Below are 17,201 nucleotides of genomic sequence, written 5' to 3'. Positions count from 1 at the left end.
GAGAAATTATATATACAAATTTGATTGAATACAAACTCATCCAACAAACAATGACTTTAAGCAATGTGGGAGTGGATAGAGTAAGAGACAAAAGTTTCAGCAAAAGTATATATGCGAAACATAATACACCTAAAGGAGTAGATAGATTAAGAGAGAATAGTTTAATCTAATAATACATATCAAATATATCATTGACTGAGTGGATAGGTGGAGAGACAATAGTTTCATAGACAAAATACATTAATCATTAAATTATGAGAACAGGTTAGGCTAAATACAAACCTATCGGTCTGTAGGAAACCCAACCCATTGGGCCTAGGAGATGGTGAGGGTTCCCTGGAATAGGATCAGGGAAAAGGATAAAAAAGGACAGGAACAGGATAGGTCAGGAACAGCTAGGCATCTTTGCAGACCGACGGACAGCAGCGGATCTCCCCCCTTTCTCTCCTGCCAGCCTAAGCTAAAACCAAACCACTAAAAGCACCCCAATTATACTCTAAAACAAACATGTCCGCCCCACAATTGTTGCAAATGTTTAATAAACTCACAAAGGGATTGGTGGATTTAGGAGTTGACAGTGTCACATCACTGTGACTTCACTTTTAATTCAACTAAATCATTGTTCAATATTAGTTACCAGGGTTTGGGTCTTAGTTTGTTCTCACGTTTCATGAGATACAAATTTTAACATGTTCTATCCATTCTTTAACATCCTCTGCAGAATGTGTCTCCGGTTCCACGCCTGGGCACTTCATTTGTCAGTCATTCGACACACTGGACTTCAACCTTCTCATGTCATCTGCGGTGCATGGCACATTCTGTCTTGCTTCTGACAGAGCAAACTCACTCCACAAATTACCCCCTCCCACTTTAGCCAAGTTTAGGAAGATGGCTGATTCATCCAGCAAACTAAAGTAAATGAAAATGAACATTTATTAATTATGTGATAATGAAACCTTCACTGTTTACCATCCACCTTGCACTATTTCCCATGAATGTTACCTAGCAAAAGCTTTGTGCAAAAAGCAGCAATTATTATTACTTTAAAGGAGGATGCAGCATGCAAAATACAGATGCACATGCGGCCTAATCATGCAATATTTCTTGTTTCTTTTTAAGCACAACAGTTATTACAATATTAATTATTTACGTGTTAGTTCAGACATGCGCAAAGCAATTTCCCTTGTGTACATAGTAGGTGTACGTTAGTGTATCAACAACTCCTTACAGTTAGTATGTATTATGGGGGTATCAATTTGAGCAAGTTTGATTTTTGCGAAACCCTGCTCCATCAATTTTCTCTCTGATGGCTTGTAGGAGCCATCATAAAAATGCCTACCATACCAAGTGACATTTTTTTATCAATTAAAATTCTGTATGCTTCTCTCTTTATATGGCAGCCTCATTTAAATCTTTAATCAAGTCATAATACTCTCCTTTTAGTTCCTCTAATTCAATCTCTTCTCTTTTTCTCTTTCTTGCTCTTTGTCGATTATTAGATTCAGTCACTTCTTTTCTCCCACTTTTACCCTTACAACACTTATATGCTGTTATTAATACTTTAACTATTATGGTTACTGAAACTATTGGTATTATTATTTTTCCTAAAAAACTACCTCCAAAAGTAAAAAACCATTTACCTATAGAGGAGAAACTCTTACAAAGTCTCATCCAAACACCGTCAACCTCCAGTTGGGTCAAATCTTCATGTAATTTTTTAATATTCTTTATATATATCCCTCAATTTCTTTACTCTTATCAGGGATATTTGTGCAGCAATGTTGGACTTTCAACATACCACAGACTCCACCCTCATTTCCCAATTGAATATCAGAGGCATGCCTATTTTTTCAAAACCAATGATCTGATTGCAGCCATGTCAGTGTCAATCATCAAGAACCCATCAGCAGTATCTGGAGATAAACTATCAACCACAATGGACAATTTTCAAATTATGTGTGACTCCAACTGAGGGTTTCAGTGCACCAAAAATATCACCTAATATTTCTCAGAAACTTGTTCTCTTGTTACGTGTTAGTCCCTGCTTCACTTCATTCAGTTTTCGTTCTAAGCAAACAAATGTTCCACTTCTGTGACCAGTCCAGGGACATTACAGCGTATTTCTCACCCTTCTCATAATTTCCTTCTCTAAAATCCCATGGTGGTACCTGTGACTTCTGTTCAGCAGCTTTCTTTAGGAAACTCTCCCTTCTATCTTCTATCATTTCTATAAAAAAATTCTCTTCAACCAGCTAACTACATGTTAGGTTGTATTTATAAGCATATTCTATATCTAAACTTTTATTAATATGGAAGAATTCTCCCATATATCGTTGATTCTTACTACTTAAAAATGTATTTAGTTCTTTAATTACAGGAATTTTTGAAAATACTAAATCTATATTGGAAAAATTGTACTTGAGCTTCCCCGTCACGTAAAACAGGCTTGTAAGTATACTGCAAGAGACATCATAGGGGAAAGGAAGGTAGTGATAAGACACACCATCTGAGACAGACGAAGGTTATTGCATGCACAAATAACAATCACTCACATTAATGGTTTCTATATATTCATAAAGTAATTTAGTATAGACATGTAATGAGAAATCATTAATTGATTTGTCATGATGGAGAACACTTCCATCAAATGGTACTATATTAATATTTGGGGTGTCATCACTCATTCTTTCACTTGTTACTTCAGTAGTAGTGTTTCTTTTATCAGTTACCATTAGCATAGGTAGAAAGACAGTTGATAATAACCACATAAAGATTAATAGTAAGACACTACATAAGCAAGCTTAAATACACCTACATTTTTGACTAGATTTTGGAAGTTCAGTCACTTCTGCTTCAGACTTTTTGTTTTCTAAAAATAAAAATCTATCTAAACCTATAAATTCTGAACTATTAAAAAAAAATCCTAAAAATAGTAGTGTACGCCTACACTTCAAGGCTTTCATCTTTACCCACTTCTTTTATTATTTTACACCAGTCTGCTCTGAGTCTTTTTTCGTTTTTCTTTCAATCAGCAAGGTTGTGCCTTATTTTGTCACAGTTCTTTTAAGGAGGTCTTAGTTTACTTTCAACAACATGTTCAGTGTCAGAATTGTCATTTTCTTCACTTGGATCTGAGCTTTTAATTTCTTCCAAAATGACATAGGTCTATTCAGGTGCTCGATACTTCTTGCTTGGAATTCTCACTCTTCTTGTTTTTCATACTATTTAATTCCCTGACTCTTCTTGTTCTGTTTGACTTGTGACCTCATTACTTTGTTCTGGTCTTTATCTTAACCTTCTCTTCACAAGAGTGTATTTTAGTCTTTTCACTCCGCCTGGTAAATTATCACCTTTTCTTGGTTTCTTCGCTTTGACCACTTTCTCTCTTTCTACATCAGGTTCACAGGTTTTTTTATTTGCCCTGTAGTCTGACTGTTCCCATTCCTGCATTTATCTTCTTCAGGTTCTTCTGATTCGTTAATACCTTCTTTTTCAACTGTGAACTTGCTTCCTTCTGGTTCAACAGCAAACTCACTTCTTTCTGGCTCAACAGCAGTCTCTTGAATCGTAGAATCTTGCGCTCATTCTACTCGACTTGTGCTCGGCTGTTCACCATCCCTTTTTTTTATTAGAATCTGTCACTCTGGATTCATCATTTTCACCCACTTCACCCACTGGTCTTTGGTTTTGATTCACCAGTTGTTGCTCCTTTGGTCTTTCCAGTGGATCTAGGGTTTGTTTGGTATATCTCACATGAATCTAATTTGGTGACCCTGCACCCTTCACTGCCGTTGTCCTTACCAGTATCATTTGATAAGGTCTGTGCCATGATTTTCTTACATGCTTCTTGATGAAAAACCATTCACCAGGACTCAAATCAGGAGCTTGATTCTGATGTATTGTTGTGGCATCTTCTCCAACCTGGTGACACACAGAATGTACTAGTTCAGCAAATCCTCTGCAATAGTCAAGCACCAGATCATCAGATATACTCACCAGTTTGTTTGCTGGTATATATGCTTGTCTCATTGCTCTTCCCCTGAGAATTTCATGGGGACTCAATTCAGTCTTCTTGTCAGGAATACTTCTTAGACTCATCAGCACAAGGGGTAAAGTGTCAGGCCATTTCAGTGATGTGGATGCACACACTTTCCCTAACCTGGATTTTATAGTGCTATTGATTTGCTCAACCACACCAGATGCTTCAGGTCGATAGGCACAATGCAGCTTCGGCTCAATTTTAAATGCTACACAAATCAGCCATATTATGTCATTATTGAAATGCGTTCCTCTATCTGTCTCCAAAGTGACTGGAATTCCGAATCTAGGGATCAGTTCTCTCAAACTTAGCTTAGCTACTGTAAGGCTATCATTCCTTCTCGTGGGATAGGATTCCACCCAGCGAGAGAACAAGCAAACAATGACCAGAACATATTTCAGCCCATTGCAAGGGGGAAGTTAAATGAAGTCAAGCTCGAATTGGGTAAATGGACCTCCTGTTCTTTCAATTTGTCCCCAACTAACAGCTGTCTTTCTACCTGGATTTTGCTGCTGACATATTATACACCTCTGACAAAGGCTCTCTGCAATGACCCTGAACTTTGAATTATACCATGTCTGTTTAAAGAGTCTGATCATTGCATATTTTCCAATATGTACATTTCCATGGTAAACCCTGGCCATATGGGAAAGTAAAGAGTCTGGTAAAACTGGTCTTTCATCATGATAAACCTGCAATTCCTCATCTGCTCTCTTTCTACAGCCTGTAATTTTCCAAATGTCTTTTTCCTCATCACTTGCCTTTTCTTGCAGCTGCCTAACTTCATCCCAAGTTGCACATGTGGTTGTGAACATAAGATGGCATTCGGTATTTCCTCTTTTAATTGATCTGTTTAAAGCCATTGTATTTTATGCACATTAGCATGCTATTTGGTCAGCATATCAGTTGCCCTTCATCATATAATCATCTCCTGATTTATGTGCAGCACATCTGATCACTTCAATTCTTTTGGGCAATTGCAAAGCATCCACTAGTTCTTCTAAAGTCAGCGATTGTGTGACATTATTTACCTACTCACCGCTACTTTGCCTGTCACTGACTGCATTCCCCCTAAGCCCCGGTCCACCGCGGCTTCACGTGCCGTTTGCTGTGGAGGGCTAGGTCGGCCGCCATCTTAGGTGTGGGTCGGACCCTGCCGGACGGGAGTTAGCGGTCCAGCGGAGGTTGGGGCTTCAGTCTATAATTAGCCATGCCTTTCAGGACGCGCAGCGGCCACGCGCAGCGGGCGCGCCGTCTGCGCGCCGAAGGAGCGCCAAAGGAGGGCCCGTCTGTGCCCGTCCGTGTCCCGGACGCGGCCAGCGCCAGCCCCCCTGTGGCTACCTCCCCATCCACTGATCGACCGCGTGTCTCCTACTCTCGTGAGTATTTAATAGCACTTAGTGCTAAATCCTGCCCCTGCTCGATTCGATGGGACTTGGTAGATACATCTCAGCGCACTTGTCAAGCATGCACATTTCGCTTTCAAACTACTCTATCCGCCCCTACACAGTGTTCTACTGACTCGTCATGTCTCCGGGCCGGCTTGATCAATGCCAGATCACTGGTAAAACATTCAAATGATATATTTGAGCTACTAAGTGACAACGAGTTTGATTTTCTCTTTGTCACAGAAACGTGGCTCAATGATACATGTAACCCAGTGATCAAACTTGCCATCCCACGTGGCTTCAAAGTCATTAGACAAGACCGCCCCCTAGGCAGAGGAGGTGGCATAGCAGTCATTTTTAGGGATAAGTGGACCTTTTCTCTAGATTCTATGGGCCCCTCTATTGACGCCGAGGTACTCCATTTCTCTCTTACACTGGGGGCACATTTCACCTTAGGGGGATCTTTGGTGTACCGACCACCTGGCCACGCAGGAAAATTTCTAGAGGCACTAGAGGACATGATAGTCCCTCGCGCCCTGAATTACCCCACATATCTTCTTTTGGGGGACTTTAATATTCACGTGGACCAACTTGATCTACCTGACACAGTTCGGCTAAACGATGCGCTTGCGATGGCCCAGCTAAAACAGTGGATCAAGGCTCCCACCCACTCAGGGGGTCACGTCCTTGACCTATTATGTACCAACTTTAACATAAATATGTCTGAGCCTGAAAGAGTAAACTGGTCTGATCATATGCTAATAAGATTCTCTTGGCCCCTGTCTCGCTCTGCTGAGACCAATCACCCCGCGGCTCATACACAGAAAATTAACATAGCTATGCTCTGTGACCATCTTGATACCTCCCGCCCCTCACTTCCTTCAGAAATTGAGTCAGCCGTGAGCTCATTTAACTCTTGGATTGAAGGAGGAGTTGCTCTTTCAATCAAAACGGGCCGCGTCTGTAGAGTTCGCTCCTCCCCTTCTAAACCTTGGTTCTCCAATACTCTTCGCGATCTCAAATCAGGCTGCAAAAAACTCGAAAGACGTTGGAGACAAGCATATCTCCCTGAGGCCAAAAAAGAACTAAGAATGGCTCAAAAGAAGTATTATGCAGCAATTAAAGTGGCAAAAAGCTCATACTATGACGGGCGCATTACCAAGGCCAATAACAATAGCGGAGAAATCTTTGCTATTGTTAAAAGCTTTGTCTCCCCCTGCGCCGCCCAACCTCTTTTAGCCTCAACGGCAAAATGGTGTGAAGAACTCTCTGTGTTTTTTGTGGAAAAAATTGATAAAATCCAAGATGATTTGCTTACTGTATGTAGCAATTTTCCAGTTTCCATGACTATTCCTTCCCCCACTATCCCCATCTCTATGGATCAGTTTCCCCTCTTCACTCCAGTGAACACAACAGAGGTTGTGAAAATTCTGGCTACCTTACAATCGGGTTCCCCCGCTGACCCCTGCCCGGCCAGAGTCCTTGCGGGCCTGGCTAATACAGTCGGTCAAGAGGTGACACATATTGTCAACCTCTCTCTCTCTAGCGCCACTGTTCCAGCCTGCTGGAAACAGGCAAAACTGTTACCACTTCTCAAAAAAAATGGCCTAGATCCAAAGGCCCCCGCTAACTTCCGGCCCATATCTCTATTGCTGGCTCTGACAAAGATATGCGAAAAAGTTACATTTTCACAGCTGGACAGATTTGTTGAAAGCTCTCAAGCTCTTCACCCTGCGCAATCAGGCTTTAGAGCTGCTTTCAGCACAGAGACGGCTCCAGTCGAGGTTTCTGAGGCGATTCGTGAGTGTTTGGACGGAGGTGGCAGAGCGGCGCTGATTTTATTGGACCTCTCTGCCACCTTCGATACGGTCCCTCACTCCCTCCTACTTACCAGACTAGCAGCCATAGGCATAACTGGCCCAGCTCTCGGCTGGTTAACATCTTTTTTAGACAACAGGTCCCAGCAAGTGTGGATGCCGCCTTTCTCCTCCTCTCCCAAAAAACTTTTTACTGGTGTACCACAGGGCTCCACCTTAAGCCCCCTGCTTTTTAATGTATAAAAAATTATGGCCTATGCCGATGATACTCAGCTCTTGTTTACATGGCCCAAAAACAACTTGGACACGTCGAGAGTTCAATTCTGCTTATCATCGGTTTTCCGCTGGCTGGCCTATGCTCAACTTAAATGTAATGAGAGCAAATCTGAAATCCTGCTGTACGGCTCCTTTCCAGATAACTTTAGCGACTCTCTCTGGCCCACCGACTTTCCTAGCCCTAAATCCATAGGCGGACCTGCAAAAAACCTAGGAATTTGGTTTAGCAACAATCTTAGATTTGAGGACCACCTGAAAAAACTCACTGGAATCTGCTTTTCCACCCTTAAAACCTTGCGCAGATTTCTTCCTTTGCTTCCGAGAACAGCCAAGGAGACGGTCATTCGTGCTCTGATATTATCCAGATTGGATTATGCAAATGCTCTCTACTGTGGACTCCCAGCCTATCTGACTCACCGCCTCCAAGTCATTCAAAATGCTGCGGTCCGGCTGCTGTTTAACATACCCAGAAGATCTAGCGTCCGCCAACCTCTCAGAGACCTTCACTGGCTCCCAGTTGCTCAAAGGATCTTATTTAAGATCCTTGTGCTAGCATACCGAGCACTTCACCTAACGGGCCCAACCTATCTGAGAAAAAGATTTTCCCTCTATGCTCCCAACCGCCCTCTCAGATCAAGCAATCTTCACCAAATGACGGTGCCAAAGTTCAAATATAGCAGGCTTGGTGGTCAATCCATCTCTGTTAGAGCAGCGAGAGCCTGGAATACCCTGCCTCTGCAGTTGAGAACAGCCCCTTCCATCATGGCATTCAGGAAAGGCTTAAAAACCCACCTCTTTAACACCACTGTCTAATGGCTGTCTCTCAATTGCATATGATGTGATCTGCTCCCCTCTCTTTCGCGCCAGGATACTATACTATTTAGTAACAGAGCGCGCTACAAAAGCCTCTATAATAATAATAATAATAATAAAGTTTTACTATTTCTAATAGGGGAACCTGAGGAAGTAAAAAATCCCCTTTGCATCCATAGCTGGCCGGAATCATGTACAATTCGAAATCTGTATTGGCTGTCCGTGAATATTGTTACTTTCATGCTTTTGGCAATTATGCACGCTCTATTCAGAGCTATCAGCTCAGCTATCTGGGTGGAGTTTAACAGCAGTTAAAAAGCATAGGCCAGTGGTTCCCAAACTTTTTTGACTCGTGGCTCCCTTGACCTAATTGGCAGTTGGCAGTGGCTCCCCTCCATTTTTTTACCCGCGCACCGGGGTGCCGCGGCGCACCCTTTGGGAACCACTGGTCTACATGAAGAATCAAGTCTAGATGTGATGAAGGATTCAGAGAGTAGCCATCACTGTCATAAAACTTTATTTCCAATCACAAAGATCTTATAAAGTACATCTCAATGCATAAAGCATTCCCACTAAAAGTAACCAGGCTAGAGAAAGGCTCAAGGAGCTCTGTGGCGTTACAAGAAGTTTACGTGAGGAAGTTTACGTGAGGTGGGCTCTGATCATGGGTATCCGCATAAATGTTTTCGGGGGGAGGGGCACATTATTAACTTCATCACCATCCCCTTTGCAACCTTTCCCCCTCTGCCTTACACCCTTCTCCCCCTCCACCTTGCATCCTTCTCCCCCTCCCCCTTGTACCCTACTCCACCTCCGCCTTGCACCCTTTTCTACCTTGCACCATTATCCCATCTGCCTTACACCCTTCTCCCCTTTGCCTTGCACCCCTCTCCCCTCTGCCTTGCACCCTTCTCCTCTCTACCATGCACCCTTCTCCTCTCTACTATGCACCCTTCTCTACCTTGCACCCTTCTCCCCTCTTCCTTGCACCCTTCTCCCCTCTGCCTTGCACCCTTCTCCTCTCTACCATGCACCCTTCTCCTCTCTACCATGCACCCTTCTCCTCTCTGCCTTGCACCCTTTTCCCCTCTGCCTTGCACCCTTCTCCTCTCTGCCTTGCACCCTTTCTCTACCTTGCACCCTTCTCCCCTCTGCCTTGCACCCTTCTCCTCTCTACCTTGCACCCTTCTCTACCTTGCACCCTTCTCCCCTCTGCCTTGCACCCTTCTCCCCACTGCCTTGCACCCTTCTTTTCTCTGCCTTGCACCCTTCTCCTCTCTGCCTTGCACCCTTCTCCCCTCTGCCTTGCACCCTTCTCCCCTCTGCCTTGCACCCTTCTCCTCTCTACCATGCACCCTTCTCCTCTCTACTATGCACCCTTCTCTACCTTGCACACTTCTCCCCTCTTCCTTGCACCCTTCTCCCCTCTGCCTTGCACCCTTCTCCTCTCTACCATGCACCCTTCTCTCTACCATGCACCCTTCTCCTCTCTGCCTTGCACCCTTTTCCCCTCTGCCTTGCACCCTTCTCCTCTCTGCCTTGCACCCTTCTCTACCTTGCACCCTTCTCCCCTCTGCCTTGCACCCTTCTCCTCTCTACCTTGCACCCTTCTCTACCTTGCACCCTTCTCCCCTCTGTCTTGCACCCTTCTCCCCCTCCCCGTTGCACCCTTCTCCTCTCTACCATGCACCCTTCTCCTCTCTACCATGCACCCGTCTCCTCTCTGCCTTGCACCCTTTTCCCCTATGCCTTGCACCCTTCTTCTCTCTGCCTTGCACCCTTCTCTACCTTGCACCCTTCACCCCTCTGCCTTGCACCCTTCTCCTCTCTACCTTGCACCTTTCTCTACCTTGCACCCTTCTCCCCTCTGCCTTGCACCCTTCTCCCCTCTGCCTTGCACCATTCTCCCCACTGCCTTGCACCCTTCTTTTCTCTGCCTTGCACCCTTCTCCTCTCTGCCTTGCACCCCTCTCCCCTCTGCCTTGCACCCTTCTCCCCTCTGCCTTGCACCCTTCTCCTCTCTCCCATGCACCCTTCTCCTCTCTACTATGCACCCTTCTCTACCTTGCACCCTTCTCCCCTCTGCCTTGCACCCTTCTCCTCTCTACCATGCACCCTTCCCAGCTCTAGCATGCACCCTTCTCCTCTCTGCCTTGCACCATTTTCCCCTCTGCCTTGCACCCTTCTCCTCTCTGCCTTGCACTCTTCTCTACCTTGCACCCTTCTCCCCTCTGCCTTTCACCCTTCTCCTCTCTACCTTGCACCCTTCTCCCCTCTGTCTTGTACCCTTCTCCCCCTCACCGTTGCACCCTTCTCCCCTCTGCCGTGCACCCTTCTCCCCTCCTTCATGCACCCTTCTCTACCTTGCACTCTTCTCCCCTCTGCCTTGCACCCTTCTCCTCTCTACCATGCACCCTTCTCCTCTCTACCATGCACCCTTCTTCTCTCTGCCGTGCACCCTTCTCCTCTCTGCCTTGCACCCACCCACTCAACGCTCTCCACCAGGCCCCTGACCATGCACCCACCCAGCGCTCTCCACCAGGCCCCTCAACCTGCACCCACCCACCCAATACTCTCCACCAGGACCTGACCCTGTCATGTATTACTTTATAATGTAGGCTTGTTTAAGTAGCAGTTGATGATCCACAGTACCAAAAGCTACTAAGTAACCATAGTGCACCGACTCTGTCAGACTCTATTGGGTATAATATGACTTTGTGGGGTCCTCCCCAGAGTGATGCAAATAAGCAACATAACATTATAGGACAGCCTAAATCAACAAAGAAAAAACAGAAAGTCCGGTTCCACTTAGATTCTAAGTTATTTTCTAAAGGCATATGTTTCTCTTACTTGGCATCTATCTAGGTTTTGGTTTTTTAAAGAACCTACGATTCTCTCTCCAGCCCCTAGGTCGCTCTCACTCTTTCTCTGTCACTCTGTTACTCTCACTCCCATCTCACTCCCATCTACTCATATGGTGGCCTTTGCACAGAAGCCAGATGGAAAACAATGTCCTGCCATCTACATAGCACTTAACCCTAATATCCATCTACCCTGCACTGCACCTTTCAGGTCTTTCACCTTTCCTTATTCATTTATGTCAAACTTTTTTCTCTCTCCCCTTGTGCCCTACTTTTCCCTCATCAATCTTTCCTTTTCACTCGAGTCAGGAGAGGCGATCGACGCAATAATAAAGAAGAGCAGAGGTGCAGTGCAGTACAACAGAGAACCACACCTTTGCTAACAAGCAAGAGTAGGGCAGGGAGGGACAGAGACAGCATGTGGTCGAGAGGGCGGGGGACAGTGTGTGATGGAGAGAGCAGAGGACAGGGTGTGATGGAGAGGGACAGAGACGGCGTGTGGTGGAGAGGGACAGAGACGGCATGTCTCCCCAAGGTAATGCAATCCTGCTGTGCTCGCGCTAGGTTTCTGTAACTGCAGTATGGCCCATTGTCATTCTGTTTGAGAGAATCGCCACAGACAGAAAGACAATGGGGCTAATTGACAGACTGCAGGTGTGGGAGGAGCTGTTGAAGCCTCTTCATCACTTCACAGAAATGTGAGCTGGCCTCCAACAGCGAGCGCTGACGGCATTGCTCCCCAGTATGGAGCGCTGCGCTGCAATTTCCCACATCGTGCCGCGGTGCCCCTGGCTCCTCATAACGGCGCACAGTTTGGGAATCACTGGCATAGGCAGTGCATAATTCACCACTCTCATTTCTCAAACATGATCCATCAACTAACATCTTACAATCTGATTCTTCCAACTTACTATCTTCTATGTCTGTCGTAGGTTTGGTGCATAATTCAGTCACATCCAGAGAATCATGACACTCTTCCTCTCCCACTTCCTCACAACGAGAATTAGGCAATAAAGTTGCCGGATTCACAGTAGCGCACCTTACCACAGTCACATTTTCAGCCCCCAGGATCACTCTTTCGTACTTAGTCAGCCGACTAGAAGTTAGAAATTGTGTCCTGGTACAAATCTCAACAAAATGTGGCACATACACTTTGACTGGGTAACCCATCACAATTGGTTCACTTTGTTCTAGACTCATGCGAGTAGCTGCTACTGCTTTCAAACATCCTGGCAATACTGCATCCACTGAATCCAGAGTAGCAGAAAATTATGCTACTAGAAGTTGTGCCATTCCATGTTTCCGAGTTAGGACTGAAAGTGCACATCCATCTCTCTCACAATCTTTCACATCTTATTGTGTCAACCTCTATAGAGGTTTTGCAATCAGTGAGAAACCACATATCCACTTATGACAATATCCAACCATTCACAAAAACATTTATACTTTTTGAGTTTCGGGTGGACTCATCTGTTTGATCACTCTGACCTTTTCTGGAGTTACCTTTCTAACTCCCTTCTCTATTTTGTATCCAAGGTACTGTACTTTCTGTTTACAAAATGTGTATTTTGCTAGGGACACCTTGTGTCCTATGGTTCAATAGGGCAACTGTGTCTGTCACACAGGCCTCCAGTGTCTTTGATGCCACCAATAGGTCATCGATGTATTGAACCAAGACCGAATTACCTGGCATGACTAGAGTCTCCAGACATTTTTCAAGATCTGATTAAAGATTGAGGGGCTCGCTGTGTAACCTTGAGAAACTTGGCACCATGCCAAGACAAGGTCTTCAAACCGGAATGCAAATATATACTGGCTTTCCGGATGCAAAGGAATCGAAAAGAATGCTTGGCACAAATCAATTACTGTGTACCATTCAGCATCACAGGGAATCTGATAAAGAATCACTGCTGAATTTGGCACTACTGAACAATGGATTACTACAAATGTATTATGTTTTTCATAAATCCTGCACTATCAAACTTCCCACTGGGATTTTTAATACCTCTGATAGGCAAATTACAAGGACTGCTCATTATTTCTTTTAACATTCCTTGTTCAATCAATTGGTCAATTAATGGAGGGAGCAACTACTGCAATCACTTCTGGACTCATTTTGTACTGAGGTGTGTTCGGATATACAGCACCATCCATCACTATTACCTGAATCAGATCTACATTTGTCATTAGGCCAATTTCTTTTCCTGTTAAATCCCACACAGCTGGATTCAGTGCACTCTTTAATTTTTCAGGCACATTCTCTTCTGTGAGAAGTGAAAAAAACTCATCCACTTCTGTCCCATGCTTTGCTAGCATCATTTTGAATTCAACATCCTCATCCGGTGTTTGAAATGCAATACCATCTGGTGTACAACAGATGGTGCAGTTCATTTTACATAGTAAATCCTTTCCTAAGAGATTCAATGGGTGTGGGTCACATACCACAAACCGATGCATGTCTTTGAAGTTTCCAATATGAACTTCTTTTGGATTTGTGACTGGTATCCTAATAACTTTATTCAAGACTCCTACAACTTGGATAGTTTCTCCTGAGAGGAGTAGGTTCGAAATTTCTGCTGCTCTCACAGTAGAATGGGCAGCAACAGTATCCAATAAGAATGTGCTATCATTACGATCCATCTTTCCCTCAACAAATGGACCTGACTGATCTACCCCCAAAGATGTGCCAAGTATGCTCTCTTCCACCCCCCTCAGGCACCGTCATTGTGATGAGTCTGGATCACTCCCAATGCATTGCACCCAATACTGCGGAATCACACCTTGATTCTTGCCAAGCTGGTCACCTCTGTGATATCCAGTGCTCAAACTGTACCTCTGCATTTGAGCATTCACATTATTTGGCATGGGAGCTTGAGGAACCAGTAACTGTTGGGTAAAACTATCTGCTGCTGCTGTTGATTTACACCCACCTCATTCTGCATCTGTGGAATTACATTTTGATTTAACCCATTAATATTTTTGGCAGATCTACACTCATTTCTCCAATGTCCAAGCTTTCTGAACGCATGACAAGGACATTTCTTCATAGCTTCCTTATTCCCTTTTCCAGTTCCTTTATCTCCAATGAAAACCTGTCCATTTTGACCATGACCACCCGTATCAGTACTAGTTTGATGGCTATTATTAGCTTCTTGCTGTTCTGCCACTTTCACCTGTCTTGATTCAATGTCATCACTACAATATATGGCATACCTCAGAATTTCATCAATCATTTTCCTCTGCCAGCAAATCAAATGCTGTTGAATCATATTACTAATTTCTGGTTTCAATCCAAACACAAAACAATACTCAAAATGTCCCATATCTTTGTCCTATGTTTTCAAATCCCCTATACTGTTTAAATACCTGCAACAACCTTTCATAGTAGGTATGTACCGACTCTTTTGGTTCCTGGGTAGTCCTGTCAATTTTTTTTTTGCTTTATTTTTTATTTTACAAATACAAAAAAAATTGACATCGATACAGCAAGTCCTGTAAATTTTAACCCACATTGTTTCCTTAGAGGACATCTTTCCCTACAGAAACGTGATTACTTGATTGTACTTTTTCATCACCTCCTCTGAATGACAGCTGGAACGGCAATCTCAAATAACCCATCTACATTTTTTAGCATAACCTTAGACCTTCACAAACCTTTCTACTTGTTTGTACCATTACACTGGTTTCTCTCTAAACCTAGGAAAATCTTTCATAAAAGATAATATATCCTTTCTTGACCATGGAACATTAGCATATCCACCACCTGGTACTTCTCTCATCGGACACGCCCTTTCACTCTATCTGCTTCTTTCATGAGAAACATTTACGCTCCTTTACTAGTTGATTCTTCCTTCTTTTTCGTCCACCTATTTTTCCAGCGATCTACATCTCCCCGATTCTTCAAAATATTAATTATTTCCTTTATTTGCAACCTTTGCCAGACGCATTCAAACTTTCTAAGTCCTTGTCAGTGAAAGTCAACCTGTACGATTTCTGTAACACCTTCGACTTTTCTATCTCTACTCCATACTCACTAGCAGCTTCAGATATTTTCTCATGTAAACTCTTTGCTCTCCACGTAATACTTTTACGAAAAAACTACCGTTCATCATCTAGATAAGTTCCTAATCCGTCTGGACTTATTGTACCAATAATCATTTCTTCCAAATCTACTTTCAACTGACTCACATTTATACTCTGTGGTTGAGTTTTCAACTTTGTCATTTCTTTTATCCATTTATTTAATTCTTCTGGGGAAGGACCTGCTGAACTCCCTGCTATTGGAGTGATATTTGGCCCTATTCTCCTTGGGTCTAATTGTATACTTCTTTGCGGGGTCTCTGGTACCAACTCACAAACTGGAAGATCTAACAATGTATTATTCGCATTTGCCTGTCCTTCCTCTTTCGCACCACTCCTGATGCTACTTCCCGGCATAGCCAATGCATGCACTTTAGATACATTCAGTCTATCTCCATACAATGGAACTACAGGACCAGTTGTTACTGGTACCGTCAATGGTTCTGCATTCAAACTCAACTGATTAAATTTCTTGGCCTGTTCCAACCTGGCCTTATTCAACAGTTTTGCTTCATTTTCCTTCACTACTTTTGCTATATCTGAGACTTGTGGTGTCAATGGCGTTCCCATTTGTGGTGCACTTGGAGTCACCACCCCTATTTTCTCTTCATATGGCGGAGGTCTTGTGTTCATAATGACTGCTATCAATTCAACATCATCAGAATCATTCATATCACCCCTTACACTTGGAGTCTCTATATGGTTCCTCTTCTCCTTACATTTACCTCCAATCTGCTCATCCATGGGTAAAACTGGGTATAATAATTCATTATAACAGCTCGCCTCCATCTTTTCAGCTTTTCTTCCCTACTCTCCAAAGGATATCTGAACATCATCCTCCTGTAACCTCTGTTACCAATTCTATATGTTTCTCTCTCAAATGCTTCAACTCCCATTTTTCCAAGGCTTTGTATTGTGTCAATCTAGGATTTGGTTCTAATGAATTCATTCTATTTCTCAGATTCTGCAATATCCTTATATTAAATTTACCATGCTGAGGGGAAGCTATCACACCATCATCCTTTGTCAATTCACCCAATTCTCCAATCATATGTACACATATGATATTCTCGTTCTAACATCATAAAAGAAGCAGGCATCTTTGGAGGCAGAATAGAAATTCCCTCTCTAGTCACAATTGTTTTTCCCTTTTTAAAGTAAGTCTTTATTTTCTGCATCAACTTCATTTTCTGACTCCTTCCGCTACTGGGTCTTATCATGAATAAACAAAAACAGCCTTTCCATAATGCCACTTATTATATTGGTCAACTTTTGTCCTATACTAGCGCGATTCGCATCAAACGATCAATCAGAGCACTGCTACGTAAGCAAAGTCTCAACCAATGCTAGCGCGGCTCACACCAACCATCTAATCAGAGCTCAGTACACGCTCACTGCCTGACCAATGCCAGCGCAGCTTTTTCTGATTTAAGTATTGGTCCTTCTACTGACCCTCCCTTTACAAAACTTTACAGCAATATTTTTCTGAGTTTTCTTAAATCAAAATTCAGTTAGTAATCACACAAAACAATGTTACTTTGTCTGTTCTACTAAATAAAGAGACATTCTTTACATTTCCAAGAGGTTTTCTTAAACTGCAAGTAATAATAACGACCAGCGTTGTCACTTCTCCGACAAGCTCTGAGAGGACCTGTTACTCCTCTAGGAATATGGCTAAAATGTCACAAGAGGACTTTTTGTTGTGAAAAGAGGTCTTGTTACTCTCCTGGGGATAAGGCTAGAGTTTCATAAGTGGACCCTTCGCTAATTTAAACACTCTACTCTCATAAAATCATACTACAATGGCCCATACACAGTCACCCAGGGTCAACTGGGGTCAACTTATATGTACATTCAATTCTTTCCTTTTTATAGATTCAAAGGAGACATTTTATAAGAACTAATCCTTTACATCAACATTCCTTCC

This window comes from Lissotriton vulgaris, chromosome 8 (genome assembly GCF_964263255.1).
Source record: "Lissotriton vulgaris chromosome 8, aLisVul1.2, whole genome shotgun sequence".
NCBI lineage: Eukaryota > Metazoa > Chordata > Amphibia > Caudata > Salamandridae > Lissotriton > Lissotriton vulgaris.
Note: the sequence above shows the minus strand (reverse complement) of the source record.